General features: G+C 49.0%; 1 long non-coding RNA gene across 1 annotated transcript; it reads right to left on the bottom strand.

The window, feature by feature from the left end:
• Positions 1-182: 182 nt before the first annotated feature.
• Positions 183-13,591, bottom strand: LOC105854847 (uncharacterized). The gene is made up of 4 exons (XR_012919810.1): positions 13,168-13,591; positions 7,276-7,389; positions 6,216-6,336; positions 183-317 (listed from the first exon to the last, which is right to left on the bottom strand). It is a non-coding gene; the product is annotated as an uncharacterized LOC105854847 (long non-coding RNA).
• Between the last annotated feature and the right edge of the window lie 2,995 nt (positions 13,592-16,586).

Raw genomic sequence — 16,586 nt, 5'->3', positions numbered from 1 at the left:
CTGTGCTGCATCGTGGAAGGCAGAAGGGAGCCTCACTGTTCCGGGTGAGCACTCACATGCACACACACTTACCCAGACAGGCAGCAGCCCAGGAACTTTGTCCTGAAGTGTGTGCAACTCTAAAGGACGCAGCCACTTTATAGCAAATTGATAACACCCACCTGATTACAGAATGCTGGGTATCCTCTAGCATGTTCTTTAATTGCTTTCCTCACAGAAATTCAAACTGTAGACTGCTTGAGTCTAAACTAGGTCCTGCATACTCCTTAGTGATCTTGAGCAAATCCCAGAGCATACCTGAGCCTCAGTTTCTCCGTCTGTAAAATGGGAAAGTGATAGATATCTTCAATGTTGTGGTATTAAACAAGGTGCACATATACATGTTGATGTGTATATGTCCAACACAAAACTGGTGCTCAATAAAAGATGGCAACAGAGTGGCTATGATTATTATTATTAGCAATCAAATAGCATGGAGAGGGTCCGATTTACTTATGTGTCACTGGTGCACAGTATGTGGTGCTAGGAGCGTGGATGGAACTCTTGGGCCCTGGCTGGGCTATGTTGAAAGAATGGCTTGTAGAGGTTCCCAGACAGCAGGTGACAGGTGAATGAGCAGTGCTAGGCCTCTGCTGGCCTTTCCCCCTAGAAACCGTCAAAGGTGGGAGTGCGGGATGGGGGTGATGTTGGGGGAAGGTCATCCTCAGCCAATTTCATCTTCATTTCACAGATGAAGAAACTGTAGCTTCACCTGCAGTGAACTCATTCCACTGATTCTATTGACTTCAAAGTAATTTTTGGTAACCCAAAATTTTGGGGCCCCAAAGACTGGAGATGCAAACTTTGGGTGCCTGCTCAGAGTCCCTCAGCAATCTGCTTTATTTCTCTTCATTGCATACCACCAGTGCCAAGCCACTCCTCCGCTTTTAGAATTGGGTAAATACCACATTGCAGGCCAGAGTCTGGCCACTGAGGAGTTTGGTGAAGAAACCCAAGTGTGCCGTGAGTCAGCTCCCCGACCTGGGTGAAACTGGACCCATGCAAAGTAAGGGATGGGAATGAGCTGGCAGATAAATTCTCCCTCCTTCCTCTCTCCTTGGACTCTCCAAGGTGCGGTTTCTCCTTGAAAGCCCCTGGACACCATCCCACGCAAAGCCACCTGCAGTGTCACCCAGGCTTGTTGGAAGCCGTGGCCAGCACAGTACCACGTCAGCCACATCCTGTCCCACCTGCCCTGGCCTTACTCCCCCGTTCTTCCCTCTCACTGGGCTTGCACCTCCCTGATAAAGTATTAGCACCTTAGCCCTGCACCAACTTCTGTTTCCAAGATGGGTAGCATTTCCAAATTATTCATATGATAGGATTATTCAACATAAAAGTACTCAATATAAAATCATTCCACTTATTTATAGTAAAATTTCTATTAATGCATATACCACACATACGTGTTCCTTTGGGGCAGAACCAAAAAAGCCTTCGTACCTTAAGCTCTAGGTGGATGCTGTGGTGATTTGCCTTGCTCTTATAGAGTCTTTCTCTCTCTCTCTAATGGTAGTGGCTTCCTAGAATGTTCTTCTCCATCAGATCTGGTTTGAAATTCTCTCCATAGCAATACTTAGTGCCTCCTGCCATAGACCTGCCTTTTATTGCAAACTGTAGAGTTGCTGAGGGACAGCATGCACCCTAACATGGGAGCAAGTGCCATGGGGTAAGAAAGTTCATAGTTCTTATACTCTGTGCTGGGGACCTACTGTGGTCTGAACATGTGTACGCCCCAAATTTGTATGTTTCTTATTTTATTTTATTTTATTTTTTTTTTTTTTTTTTGAGACAGAGTCTCGCTTTGTTGCCCAGGCTAGAGTGAGTGCCGTGGCGTCCTAGCTCACAGCAACCTCAAACTCCTGGGCTCGAGTGATCCTTCTGCCTCAGCCTCCCAGGTAGCTGGGACTACAGGCATGCACCACCATGCCCGGCTAATTTTTTATATATATATCAGTTGGCCAATTAATTTCTTTCTATTTATAGTAGAGACGGGGTCTCGCTCTTGCTCAGGCTGGTTTTGAACTCCTGACCTTGAGTAATCCGCCCGCCTCGGCCTCCCAAGAGCTAGGATTACAGGCGTGAGCCACAGCGCCCGGCCTTATTTTATTTTATTTTTTGAGACTGAGTCTCACTCTGTTGCCAGGGCTAGGGTGCCATGGCGTCAGCCTCGCTCATAGCAACCTCCAACTCCTGGGCTCAAGTTATCCTTCTGCCTCAGCCTCTCGAGTAGCTGGGACTACAGGCATGCACCACCATGCCCGGCTAATTATATATATATATATATATATATATATATATATATATATATATATATATATGTGTGTGTGTGTGTGTATATATATATATATGTGTGTGTGTGTATATATATATGTGTGTGTGTGTGGGCTCCTACAAACCCTGCCTCAGGTTCCATAATTTGCTAGAATGACTCATAGAACTCAGGAAAATGCTATGTGCATTTACAGGTTTATTATAAAGTATGTAAAGGAACAACTAACAGGAGTGATGCGGGGAGGATGTGCGGGGTACCAACCCCGGCACTTTGAAGTGTTCACCAACCTGGAAGTGAAACTCATTTCCAAGAGTTTTTTTCTTTTTTTTGAAACAGAGTTTTGTTCTGTTGTCCTAGCTAGAGTGCAGTGGCATCGTCATATCTCACAGCAACCTCAAACTCCTGGGGCTCCCAGGGTTCTAGGATTTACAGGCGTATGCCACCATGCCATCCTCAAGAGTTTTTATAATCCAATTTCCAGGCCCATTCCTTGTTCTCACTGTCCAATCACATGTGTAGGCTGAGTTACCTCATTAGCATAAACTCAGGTATAATAAACGGGCTCATTATGAATAATAAAAGACACATCTATCACTCAGGAAATTCTAAGGGTTTTAGGAACTCTGTGCCAGCAAGCCAAGACAAAGACATGTTATATATAATATTGATATATACATAATATGTATTATATATTACATATGAATGATAAAATATTATATATAAATATTATATTGATATATTATGAATTATGCCATGGGTTCCCTGGGGATATTGCCATCCATTTGTTCACTATGGTTGGCTATATGCAAATCAGCTAAACTTTAAGTGTTCACCTTGATAGGATCAGTGCATATGCTGGCTGCACAACCCCCTCGAATCTAGGTACCATCCTGATAGATAGCTAAAGTAGGCAGCGCTCATATGTTGGTGCTGTGGTCACTGTATCACTGGAACTTGAGAGTCACAATTCACACAGTCACACCCTTTGCACTGTGGGTACACTCTATGTAGTTTCTGTCCTCTCCTCTGATCTTATAGCCTGAGGACCGAGTAGATGAGACATGCAGGCGCTGTCAGAGAGGACAGGCAACTGGCCCAAAGGCCCATAGCAAGGCACCAGCAGAGCTGGGCAGAGCAGCCAGAGCTGGGCAGTCTCGGGCCTTCAGTCCAGAGCCCCTCGCTCTGTAGCAAAGGCTTCCTGTAGCATGACTTCCCTCTGCTGACCATGTAGACAGACCACACTCAAGTTAGTGTCCTTGCCAGCCCCACTACTTTGTGGTTGAGGACTATCAGAGCCAAGAGGGACCTTACCACCCCACTTGGAAGACAGGGAAACTGAGGCCCAATATTACACAGCCAGTGGGGGCAGAGCCAGAAGCAGAACTCAGCACCTGTGGCCTCTCTCAAACTCAACACCTTAAATTCTGGGAATGACCAGGTTCAAATTCTGGTTCTACCACTTATTCTTCATGCCTTGGGCAAGTCGCTTAACCTCTTTTTTTTTGAGACAGAGTCTTGCTTTATTGACCATGCTAGAGTGAGTGCCATGGCGTCAGCCTAGCTCACAGCAACCTCAAACTCCTGGGCTCAAGCAATCCTACTGCCTCAGCCTCCTGAGTAGCTGGGACTACAGGCATGCGCCACCATGCCCAGCTAATTTTTTCTATATATATTAGTTAGCCAATTAATTTCTTTCTATTTATAGTAGAGATGGGGTCTCGCTCTTGCTCAGACTGGTTTTGAACTCCTGACCTTGAGCAATCCACCCGCCTCGGCCTCCCAGAGTGCTAGGATTACAGGCGGGCGTGAGCCACCTTGCCCATTTAATCTCTTTATGCCTTAATTTTTGCATTTTTAAATAACAGTACTGACCTCAAAGAGTTGTTGGGAAGACTAGATTAGATAATATATATATATACAGGTTTAGAAGAGGGCCTGACATATGGTACATGCTCAATAAAGTTTATCTACTATTATTTTTATTATTATCATGTTGAAAAGAAAAACTTCTCCTCTACACACTTAGGTTCAGAGCTTGGGTGTTTGTGAATTAAACTGCCAAAATATTAACAGGCAAAAACACAAAGTTTATTCATAAACAAAAGCAGGAGCTCACAGAAAATGTGGTTCAAAAAAGTGGTTTAGAATTTAGGGCTGATATAAAATCTTAATGGGGAAGGAATGGAGAGAAAGGGCACTTTTGGGAAAACAAATGACTTTTAGGAAAGATAAATGGAAATAGGCCCTTAGAATAGATGGGAGATACGATAGTTTGTGACAATGTTTGTTTAAGTGACTTCTTATCTTGGTGTAATTTCTCTTCTAGTCTCATAAAATGAATCAATCTTCCCTGCTTGGGAAACTCCCAAACTCTAGGGAGGGGATTTATGACATTTGAATTCTTTTGGAAGGCTCTGCTTTTAGAAGATAAAAGTAGTTCAGAAAAAAGCCTCTTGCTGCATCTGTTGATTCTCAAATGTCTTCAGTTCAAACTAATCCTTATGCCAGAGAGGTATATTTTGCACCCCTTCTATCAGTACAGCGGGGAGGGCAGGGTAGGATGGAAGAGGGCAGGATCAGGCTGCTGGGCACCTGGCATACTTGGGGCCTCTGCTCCTTATCAGGCTGTGCTCAGGGCTAAGCTACAGCCATTCCACCTCGCCTGCCCCTCCCACCCAATGCAAGGGGGTGGCTGCAGGCTACCTCTGGGGAACCTCATCCCTAGATGGATTGAGCTGGGGTGGGGGTCAGGGAAGACTGCAGTTAGGCTGAGAAGCCCAGGAAATCAGGGGTCCAGCCCAGTCCATCCCTCTGGCCACTTCCCCAGCCATCCCCATGGGATCAAGGTCCCCTTCTGCAGAGTTAAACAAGCCAATGGCATACAAAGCACATTCATTTCCCTCCTCCACATGATACACAGTACAGATCAAGAAATGAAACAAATACATTTCATAATTGCTGTGGTCTGAATGTGTCCCCCAAATTCATTTGTGTCCCCAAAATTCATATGTTGAAACCTAATCCCCAAGTAAATGGTATGAGGAGGTGGGGCCTTTGGGAGGTGATTAGATCATGAGGGCTCTGCCCTCATCAATGGGACTAGTGCCTTTATGAAAGGGCCTGCGGGAGCATGTTTGTCCCTTACCATGCCGTGTGAAGATGCAGCGGGAAGGCGCCACCTATAAAGCAGACAGTGAGCCCTCAGCAGTCACCGTATCTGCTGGTGCCTTGCTCTTGGGCTTCCCAGCCTCCAGAACTGTGAGCAGTAAATTTCTGTTGCTTATAAATTACCCAGTCTAAGGTAATTTTGTTTTAGCAGCAGGAACAGACTAAGACAATAATGAACTAAAATTTGCATTCATCAAAACAAAAAAATTATACCTCCTACTATTCAACTATTTCAATTTTAAAACCAAATAAAACCTCCAAGCTGTCACATAGAGTGACAGAATTCAAGGACCTAAGGATCTGTTTCTTTGTCTTTATAATCACTGTGCTCTTATTACATATTTAGAATCCATTGTTTAAACACGGGCATGTATACCACAGGAACCGGAGACGAGAATTGCAGCTAGAGTGAAGGAGAGACTGGTTAGGTGTCACAAACGAAGCGCCTGCCTGCAGTTCAGTCTCTGTGTGGCAATAGGGAACTCTCTAAATTGACTTTCGTGTAGAACCCAATGCTTATTAAAGAATAAGCAATAAAGGTGCTAATTTGAAGCTTTTTAAATGTATTATTAAAATCCAACAGTAATCATAGCAATCGTTTAGAACTTTGACCAATAAAAGACTTTTTCAGAGATGAGTATTTTATCATTGACATTATTTAGAATTACCAGCACATGGTGAGAATAAAAAGCAGATACACTTCATTCTATTTTATTAAAATAGAATCTGTCACCTTTGGGCTGGTGGCTGACAGCCACATGGCTAATGTCAGGCTCCAGGGCTGAGACTGCTTTCTCATTTCTTTTGTTCCCGAAAGTTTGGTACTTGTGAAAGTTTGGAACTTGCCCCCAAGGCTGAACGAAGAATGAGGATAAATGGTTTGAGGAAAAAGAAAGAGAAGTTTATGAATTTGCTGGCAAATGAGGAGAAGGGCAGACTCTCATCTTAAAGAACCATCATCCCATTTAAGCAGAAATACAGAGCTTTTAAGGGGGGGTTCAGCTTTGGGCTAATGGTATTTAACTGTGGTTGGTGGTCTTGGTTGGTGAAGATGATCCCATGGCCTTTGCTTGGATGACTCAGTTGAGCCATCCCCTGTGGTTTAAGATACTAGAAAACAAAGAACAAGGAACAGTCCTCTGCCCTTCTGCTTACTGGCCTGGGGCAGGAATGCAGGTTTTAATTCCCACAAAGAGTGGGGGGAGGGTTTAAAGAGATAGCCTGTGGTACATTTTGCCCTTTTTCAGGCCTTTACCTCTGCTATACTCTGGCCTCCAAGACCTCCCCACCCCCACCTCACCTGCACCCCCAGGCCTGGCAGGACAGCCTCCTAGACCTCAGTGCACTGAGACAAGCTCATAAAGACGGTTAAAGTGAGGAAACTGAGGCTTCGAGAAGGAAGGAACTCCTGGGGGCGGGAGCCTGACTCTGCTCCCTGCTCACTCTGGGACTGTTCAGACCTGGCTTCCCTGGGCCATCAGGCAGGTGAAGAGGGAGGAGGGGCCAGGACTGGCTGGGGCACTGCAAGGGTGATTTGTATCTCATTTGAATAGGCCCCTGTGGCCTCACACCCATAGTAGGCAGACCTATAGGGCCCTGGGACTCAGGAAGATCCACTCCCCTGTGCAGTGTCACCAGACTCTGGTTCCCTATCAGCCGTCTGTGACAGCAGCCTCAGCCTTCTTGAGCCTGGTTACAAAGCAGTTCTCCCTGGGGAGGGGAAGGCCCGTTTGTCAGACATCAGATACCCCAGCAGCATGTCAGGGCCCTGAGAAAGGCCACCCCTCACTTACCTGGGGCCAAGAGGCACTAGAGCGAGGCAAAGCCCAGCCCTGACTGTCTGAGGGGGTGTCCGGTCTCATGCTGGGCACAGACGGCCTGTAGACCTGAGTCCTGACTTCTCCTGGCTGTGACAATGAGCTGAGTCAGGCGATGGGCTGAGAAAGCAGAAGGGCTGAGGGACGAAGCCAAGGGAAGACCACTGGTGCCCAGAGGGGAGGCCTGTTCCTGAGTGGGGTATGTGCGGGGAACACCCAAGGCCACCTCCCCATCCCACTGGCCTTTGCAGACAGGCCAGCTGAGATTGTGGGAAGGGACACTCTTCCTGGCCATCCTTTTAGAGTAGGTAAGATCCTATCCCTTCAGTCTGGGACCTTACTGAAGCCCTGGGGGCCCTGATCATGGGCTACTCTCTAGCTGTAATCCCCAATGGCAGGGGACTCATCAGCTCTCCCAGACGCCTCATCACTGGCCCCTAGCTCTGGCTAGAGGAAGTCTCTCTTCCTGTTGAGCTGAAATCTGCCTCCCTGGAACTTATCCCGTTAGCTGACTGGCCCCAGACACTGTCACAGGTGGGGGCTCAATGGTGTGACATCTGTTCTACCAGTTCTGGCTTATGATCAAGTCCTTCAGCTTACCCAGGCCACTGCCTCTCAGCCCCACCTCCAAAGACTGTTCTCTTTTTATTAATCACCTAATAACTCTGGGGCTGGGGCAGTGAGCTCCTCATCACTGGAAGGATGCAAGCCAAGGCTAGAGGTCTGCCTGTCAGAAATCTCCTAAGTGTTGGGTGGAAGCTGAGTCTCATCCTACTGGGGCTTCCCCAGCCCTGGGGGAGGTGGGAGGAAAGATGTGAGAGGCAGCCAGTTTGGGATCACTCCCCACGCTGGGAGCTGAGGCTCAGTGCCACCAGCCAGCTATGCTGTCTTTGTTTTTTCCTTTCCCAAACAAAGGTGAGGAATACCTCCTGAAAGCAATGCCCCGCCTGCCAGGGCAAGGGCGGGGGTCAGACAGCGCAGGCCTCCTGGACACGCAGGGAATGGGATGCAGGGCCCAATCTGGAGTAACTGGGAAGCACCACCCCACAAACACACATCCTAGCTCCAGTCGGCACCCCCCAGACATAGGGGGATGCTCTCCCTGCACTTGGTTTACCCCCATTCCACCCTCACAGGCTTACGCCACCAACGCCACCCAACCCCAGAAGAGGCCGTGAGCAGAGGCACACCCTCCTTCTACTAGACTCAGGAAAACACTGCCCGCGGACCACAGACCGCACCCGGGCACAGACGGAAGGCGGTGAAGTCCTGCGCGTTTCTGTTGCCTCGGCATCCACGCCGAAGAGCAGCGGACTCTGGCACCAGCAGCGGGGCGCAGCCCCCCACAGTTCCCCGCTCTCCCTCCTCCCAGCTCCTCACGTGGCATCCATGTCCCTGCCTTATACACCCGCCTCCTGGTGACCACCCGCCACGGGACAGCTAGACACAGCAAGCCGGGCTGATGCCGCTGACTCCACCCCCGCAGGGACTGTGCGGACATGGACGGTGACCCCTCTCAGTCACTGCGCGACCCGCTTGCTCCAAACCCACCAATTAGAACTCCCCGTGGGAGACCTGCTTGGGTAACTGCCTAGATCCCATAAAGGTCCACTCTCTCATTCTCCACCTGCTGCTTGTGCACTCTGCTGTCTCTGGATGCCCCCTGGCCCTGCACGCACCCCTCTTCTCTCGTGGATCTGCAAGGAACAAACTGCTTCTTTGTTCCATGTGTTTGGCTGTGCTGCCTCCCACGTCCCACCTGACACTCACACCCAAACCTAACTCCCCCCACCAGGGATCTCTTAGACAGTGGCCATCTCGGTTTATGGCAACTCACCAGAGTTGGGTATCCCCACTTGGGTCTCCCCAAGACCAAATTAGAAAAATATCACAATAGGAGGCTCCAGGCTCAGGAAGAGTTCTGAAAGCAGGAGGGATGCCTGAGTGTTGGAGACTAAGACCCTCCACATCCCAACGACTTGTCCTACGCACCGGCCTCGCCTGGTAAAATAGCCTAAGACGAAAATAGCACCCAGCCCTCCAGCTCCGAGAAGTTCCGAGAAGAATGCATTCCATGACGTGCTTGCTCCAGGGCATGCTACCTGCAATTGTTCCCGACCCCCTGCCAGGTTGGGGTTGAGTGATCAATCACAAACAGCTTCCGATGCCAATAAGATGCTGATTGGGGCTGACTGGCCCACACCCAAGCCTCATCATCCCCCCACTCGATTTTTCTGTTTCTACTTCCTTGTTTCTGTATATAAAACCTACTAAAAATCCTAGTAAAGCAGACCTTGACAACCATTTGCTTGGTCTCGTTCCTTTCTCTCGCCCATCTCTTTCAGGCACGGTCCCCCTCGCCCCCCCCCCCTCGAGTAACAAAAGGTCCTGCTGGCCGGGACACCTGAGGGCTCAGGCTGTCTGCAGAGTGCAAAGGGGTGTGAAGAGAAGACCCAGGGCACGCTGGGATGGCCGAGACAAGGGAGCTCGCCCCAGTGCCCCATCAGGTTCTGACACTTGGGTATGGAGATGAGAGAGACACCCTTACTGCCCTGTCAATAGAAAAGAACCCAAACTCTGTAAAATAATTTAAAGAGGTTTATTCTAAGCTGAATATGTGCGACCATGGCCCGGAGAGCCATGCCCAAGAAGCCTTGAGCAAGTGGTGTTGCCGTGTTTGGGTTACATACATTTGGTTTGGTTTTATACATTTCAGAGAGACAGGAATTACACATAAAGTCATAAATCAACACATGGAAGATGTACATTGAGGACATGTCTAAGAGGGGCATTACAGGTTAAAGGTGGGTTTAAAGATTCTTTCATTTGTAATTGGTTAAAGAAATGAACCTTTGTCTAAAGGCTTGGAATGTTTAAGTTAAGATAAGGAAGTCTATTAATCAGAGACAAGTCATCTGACATATACAGGACATACACTCAGACTCAAGTGATCTGTTAAGTAAATTGATTACCTGCAGGTGTGCTTTAAGCTTTTTCTTGCATAGCCTTAGGCCTTTTAGTAAATTACAAAGGATATCTCCAAGAAGGGAGGGGGCATGACTTGGCATGTCTGACCTCCCTTCTCACAGCCAGTAACTCAGCTTTAGGATATTTCTGGGGTCCGCTTGGCAAGAGGGGGTCCATTCAGTCAGCTGGAGGGGGACTTAGATTTTATTCTAGTTCACAACCCCCACCCCCAACAAACACAGATGGGGTCCATTCCTGCCCTGTCTCTCTTGGTGTGCACAATAGCCCATAAAGCAGGAACAACTCCCCTTTCACAGCTAATTCCTATCAGAAACCTGGGGTTTAGAGCTGCTGCATTAGCCTGGCATTTCCCAGAGCCATTCAGACCTCTCCTGGAAGAGACAGGTAATCCCCAGGGTGGTATTAGCTACATAACCTTTGCCAAACCCCTAGGGAGATGAAGGAATAGAATGCAAGAGGGGAACTTGCATTCCTTACCCCTCCTGATAAGGATGATGCTGGAGCTGCAGAAAGTGGCCGACACAGGGGTCCCAGGAACCAGCAGTTTGGTAAGAATTCATTACAGTGGCTGTTCTGTCCCATTGCTCACTCCCCCCAGAAAACCCTCTATAACACCTAAGGCTCTCCCCTTCCTCGTGTGGACACTCTTTTCAGCCTCCACCCATCTGCACCCAGATGTTCAAATAAACACCAATTTGCACCTGGGGCTTTGTGTGTCTCCCTCTCAGCTCTGGACCTAACAGGTAGGCCATGGTTAGGTCAAGTTCAGCTCAGGGTTCTGGGTTTTGAATCAACATTTGGTCCCAGTCACAGCCTAGCCTGCTTGGTTCTCCCTGCAGGCAGACCACTCTAAGGTTCCTTTAACATGGTTTTCAGTTCCTAGGGGTGGGGGTCTGCCATCCTTATATTGACCTCACCTCTTCTAGCTTCCCCTCCCAACAGGGCCCAGGGCCCAGGGCAGGAGGTGAGGAGGACAGGCACCCAGCTGCCCAGGCCAACTCAAGGACTCTGGGACCAAAAGCTTTTAGGGCATTATTTGATGAGATTTCAGACTTTAGAGGCCAAAACACACCCAAGCAGGGTCAGGGCTCAGCTGGGGGGTGGGGTGAGGCAAATGAGGCAACTAGGGTGCACAATTTAAGGAGGCACTTACCCACAAGGCCCTACCTACAAGTGGACCTGAGAGAGAGGGCCTCCTTTTTTTTTTATTTTATTTTTTATATTGAGAATGTCTACCTTTTCATTCATTTCAATAGTGTTTACTTTCACAGTACAATTATGTAGCACTGTTATTTATTTGGTTAGTTAGTTATTGACAGAGTCTCACTCTGCCACCTCGGCTAGACTGCCATGATGTCAGCTTAGCTCATGGCAACCTCCAATTCCTCGGCTCAAGTATCCTCCTGCCTCAGCCTCCCAAGTAACTGGGACTACAGGCACCCACCACCACACCTGGCTAATTTTTTCTATTTTTTTCAGTAGAGATGGGGTCTCACTTTTGCTCAGGCTGGTCTCAGAACTCCTGAGCTCAAGTGATCTTCCACCTTGGGAGAGGGCCTCCCTAAAGTTCTTTTGCCCCAGGCACCTTGCTTGCCTCAGCCTAGACCCTGCCTGACCTAAGAAGGACTGAGGAACCTAGTCCTTCTAAGTAGGCAGGAGTAGAACTCCTTGGAACCAGGACCCAAGAGCTCCTGGCTGGCTTCAAACTGAGAGAGGAGCCATCAGGCAAACACAGGTAAAATGCTATGCTTCTTTGAGGTTTGCATGGGGGGAGGGTGGCAGTGGGGAGGCCAAAGACAGAGCACCTGTAGTCAGACTGCAGGGAGGGGGCCTGGGTGGGTGCTGCATCCACTGCACAAAGAGAAAACTGAGACTCTGATGGGCAGGGGAGGTGTGGAGACAGGTGTTCGTGGGGAGGCGCAGCAGGGCAAGGCAGGCAGAGGATCTAGAATCCTCACAGCAGGCTAATTCAGTTTATTGCTTCGGCCAACCTAGGCCTCCTCTCCCAAGAAACTCACAGGAGCTCTCTACTGAAAGGATCTCCTGCCTTGGGCTCACCTCATTCGAGGCTTGGCCTGTAGGACATTGGGGAACAGGACTAGGAGAAGACAGAGAGGGGTGAGCCATGTTGTCCTTCTCCAACCCAAGGTGCTGGGAAGTAATGTGGCATGGCTGGGCAAGGCACTCTGGTGCTCAAGCTTCACTTCCTGACTCCCCCCCATGCCCACCCCCACCCCACCTCAGTATTTAATATGTGCCCCAAAAGATACACCTGACCCTATGTGGTCTGGGATCTCCACTTGTTTTTCTGGGTGCTCTTAGGTGTCCTGCCTCCCCATCTGACTATATCACCCCAATCAGATGTGATGTCATGGAATGTGCCCCCACCAAGCAGTGTCCCTGTCAGGCTGGCACTTGGAGAGCAGGGCTGTGTCTCCCCCTCAGTGGATCTCCCTTAGACTGAGCCTCTCCCCCTCGCCTGTGGGCCCCACAGAAGACTTTCTGGAGAAACCCCCTCCGTCCAGTCTCCTTATCCACAGCCTCCCGCCCCAGTTCTCGGAATACCACAGGAAAAAAGAAGAGGGCACGGTTTTGGAGAAGTAGCCAGAAGGTCCTGAAACCAGTGGGGTGGCTGTGGCCAGAGGCCCCAAGGAGCGCACCCCAGCCTGGGTGTGTGTGGGAGGCGCGCAGAACCACGGCCTCTGGGACGCGTTCAGGGTGTATATCGGAGACAGTGAAGCTGAATTCAAAATACTAGCAGGAAAAAAAAAAAAAGTAAAAAAAGAAAAAAAGTCCAGTAGAAGAGGAAGATTAAAAAAAAAAAAAAAAAAAAGTAAAAAAAAAAAAATACTAGCAGGAAATAAGGCGAACTTTGCTTACCAAAAACCACAGACTCCAAGCAACCCACGGCTGATCTTACACAGGGATGGAAAGCACGGCCTTCAGCAATTGGCTGGTTTTCAGCAGCCAGACTGTCTGCAGATTTGCTATCAGCCTTGGCGTTTAGGGATTGGCTAGCTTTCGGAAGCGCCGCTGGAGTAAGACCTTTGCTGATTGGTGGGCTCTCAGGACACTGAAGTAACGTTGTCAGTGATTGATTGGGCCCGGCTGAAAATCGGTCTGTAGGACTTGTTCCTGGCTTGGGACTGGGTCTCAAAACGTTTTTTTTCCATTTTCGAATTTAGAGAATTGAAACGTTTTATTTTTGCCGCTCCCCAGATTCCTGAATGCTCCCCTTTCTGAACAGCGAAGCACTGGTATCTGTGCCCACACTCCAGATTGCCCAGAAGTTAGAGTCTGCGCAGGCCTGGCCATTCGTTCCTTTGACGGCTCTTCCCGGACGCCCACAGTGGAGCCCAGACTTCTAGCAGGCGGGCCGGCGCCTTTTCCTTCTGGTGCTGGACACAGCCCAGAGGGTGCTGTAGAAGTATTTGTTGGGAGTGGTGGCCTACTGGGCCTCACACACCTCCTGGTGGCTATGGGTCCGGTCTCCAGTAGCAACTGGTCAGATGGGGTCCAGAGCCTGCCGGGGGACAGCTCAGCTGAGGGAGAAGAGAAGTGAGGAGCCTTGGGGAGGTTCGGAGATGGCAGTTCAGAACACAGCACAGTGTTGCCTGCTGCGTACGTACATCAACCACTGGCCTTAACCAGCTTCTAGTCTTGGACCTGGGTCCCAGAGACAAGGAGGGGGCTGCCATTACCAACAGCAAAATCCCAGAGGGTGCTTCTGTGGAGTCTTCTTGGCACAGGGAGCCAGGTGGGCACCTTTGGCTTGTACCCCCGCACCCCTCCCTCCCGTATTACTGATGGACTCTGATTCCAAAGAGAATTAGAACATAAACATCATAAAGACTGGAACCTTATCTGTCTTCCTCACCATCGCATTTTCTGCTTGAATAGATGAATGAATGAATGAAAGGCTGTAAGGGGTCACATAGTAGATTTGGCAGAACTGGTGTAAGTCATACTGTTCCTTTTCTGGCCCCTGTAAAATCCAGCCTCAGCATTCCCACTCCACCCCCAACCACACACACATGAGTGTGGACAGCCCACAGCTCACCAGTTCTTGCCTCTAGACCCAGTTTGAGCCCCTTGTGACCCAGCAGGGCCCCCAGTCCTCCTTGGGTGTTAGAATTTCTGGGTTAGTTGGCTTGAACTGTTCTAGAAAATGGCAGAGTACCTTTGGGGAAAACAAAATGTATTAATTTGGGTCCTAGGTCAGAAAAACAACTTATATTTGGCTTTGGTCTGGGTTGGTTTTGGCTTTCAGCCACTGGTCAGGAGAGTGAGAGGACAGGGAAGATTGTTTTGGCCCTAAAGCAAGAGAAATGGTTTGGAGTCCAGCTCTGGCAGGATCATGTAGGAAGCTGGGCCAGGCCTTCCCCCATCTGGACTGTTCATTTCAACACACATTTAGTGAGTACCTGCTATGTGCTAAGTTCTGTGCAGGTACAAGTGGACTCTGCCCCAGCCTTCAATGGGCCCAGACTCTAGAGGGGAGATAAATGAGTAAAGTCTCACAGTTTAGTGTGGTCAGGGCTGGTAGGGAGGGGAGTGAGTGCAGGGGATCTATGAGCCCCAGTGAGGCACCAGATTCAGCTTAGGTTAAGGGCTAACATTAGAAAGATGTTATGGAGGCAGTACCTGCTACATTATTTGTATGGCCCAGTGGAAAATGAAAAATCCACTTTCAGTGGAAAATGAAAAAGGCCCCTTGCTCAGATTTTAGGTTTCAAGATGGCAATAGCAGAGCATTAAACCAAGCATGGGGCCCTTTTTAGCACAGGGCTCTGTGTGACCCCACAGCTCTCACCCTATGAAGCCAGCCCTGCTAGAAGGAGGAGACGCCTCAGCTGAGTGTGAAGGTTGAGTGTGAGTACGAGTGTGCCAGGGGAAGAGGAGGGGAAAGCATGGTGTGCAAGGCCCTGGCAGCTCTGTGGATTCCAGGAGCCCCCTTTCCTCAGATCTGGGTCTTTTTTTTTTTTTTTAATCTGTGAGTATTATGGGGATATAAACGTTTTGGTTACATAAATTATTTTTGTACAGTTTGAGTTAAAGTTATAAGTGTGTCTGTCACCCAGATCTGGGTCTTACTATCTCCCCAGGGGCTGATGCAGCCCAGACAGGCTTTCCCAAGCCTTGGGGGTCATGTGAGGTCGCCAACTGCCCTTTCTTGGCGGGGGCGGGGCTGGGAGTTAGGGAACACAATTGTTTTAATCTTACATCATAACCTTCCTACTCACTAGGAGTTACTGTCCTTTTTAAAAAAAGAAAAAGAAATAGAAGTTGCTTTGTGTATTGTAGTTGGCAAACAAATAAACATACAAAGGTGAAGTGAGAACCCAATGTTGTTGGTTTCCCTAATTTTTTTTTTTTTTTTTTTTTTTGAGACAGCATAGTCTCTCTCTGTCACCTGGGCTAGAGTGCAGTGGCATCTTCATAGCTCACTGCAAACTCAAACTCCTGGGCTTCAGCTATCCTCCTGCCTCAGCCTTCTGAGGGGACTACAGGTGTGTGTCACGACACCCGGCTAATTTTTTTTATTTTTTTGTGGAGACAGAGTCTCACTATGTTGCCCAAGCTGGTCTTGAACTCCTGGTCTCATGCAATCCTCCCACTTTGGCCTCTCAAAGTGCTGGGATTATAGGCGTTAGCCACCAGGCCCAGCCTAGTTTCCCTAATTAAAAAAATGAACCCCCAGATCTTGCCTCCATAAGGCCTCCTTCTTTTTTTTTTTTTTTTTTTTTTTACGACAGAGTCTCACTCTGTTACTCAGGCTAGAGTGCCGTGGCATCAGCCTAGCTCACAGCAACCTCAAACTCCTGGGCTCAAGCAATCCTTCTGCCTCAGCCTCCTGAGTAGCTGGGACTACAGGCATGTGCCACCATGCCCGGCTCATGTTTTCTATATATTTTTAGTTGGCCAATTAATTTCTTTCTATTTTTTTAGTAGAGACGGGGTCTCATTCTTGCTCAGGCTGGTTTCGAACTCCTGACCTTGAGAAATCTGCCCGCCTTGGCCTTTCAGAGTGCTAGGATTACAGGTGTGAGCCACCGCGCCCGGCCAAGGCCTCCTTCTTGATGTTCTATATCCCTGGAGAAGTCAAAGTGACACCCATCCAGCTTTGATGAGAGCTGAGGCAGGACAGCACTCCCTGGCAGGTTCTGGGCATTGAGAATGGGCGCTAGGGAGGCCTGGCTGCAAGGGCAGGCTCTGGCCCAGCCCAGTCTCGGCCCCTCCCCCTCCAACTCTTGGTCTCTGTGGGTGCAGACACAGCTCAGGCTGTGAGCAGCTGAGAG

The sequence above is a fragment of the Microcebus murinus genome, chromosome 6, assembly GCF_040939455.1.
Source record: "Microcebus murinus isolate Inina chromosome 6, M.murinus_Inina_mat1.0, whole genome shotgun sequence".
Taxonomy (NCBI): Eukaryota; Metazoa; Chordata; class Mammalia; order Primates; family Cheirogaleidae; genus Microcebus; species Microcebus murinus.
Note: the sequence above shows the minus strand (reverse complement) of the source record. Positions and strands in the feature narration are given on the sequence as shown.